This window comes from Orycteropus afer, unplaced genomic scaffold (assembly GCF_000298275.1).
Source record: "Orycteropus afer afer isolate SDZICR_OR568_19922 unplaced genomic scaffold, OryAfe1.0 scaffold00280, whole genome shotgun sequence".
NCBI lineage: Eukaryota > Metazoa > Chordata > Mammalia > Tubulidentata > Orycteropodidae > Orycteropus > Orycteropus afer.
The window spans coordinates 3,559,163-3,559,660 of NW_006921867.1; positions in this window are offsets into that span (position 1 = coordinate 3,559,163).

The following is a 498-nucleotide window of genomic DNA, read 5'->3' on the forward strand; positions in this document are numbered from 1 at the left end:
CAAGGCCCCTCAGCACCAAAGGCAAAATCCCTGGGACTGCACTCAGCTGCCGCTTCCTCTCTCTCCGTGCCCCATCTGCCTGCAGTGCTGGCACAATCCTGCCAGACTGCTAATGGCTCTGGAGTTTGTCTGTGATACTGCCCACCTGTGGCACCAAAGATGTGCACAATTTCAGCTGTGTTGGAGTCGGGGGACTACCTGCTAGTAAACTGTGGTCCTGATATCCGTGACAAAGATAAGCACGATGTCTGTCAGGCTGACCCAAGCCCACTCAGTGACCTGCTGAGAGGGGAGGGAGCTCGCCTTCCTGGTGCAACAGTGAGCTCTCCACTTGAGTCTCAGTGGTGGTGCATGTGCCCAGCTACACCCAGGTGACCCAAATTACTGACAAAATCAGGTGCTGGAGGCAGATCCCTGGGACTGCCCGCTGGGATATTGGAGTGGTCACTGGTATGCTGATATAGGGTGTCTTCTTTCTTGGCTCACGGGGATCTCAGG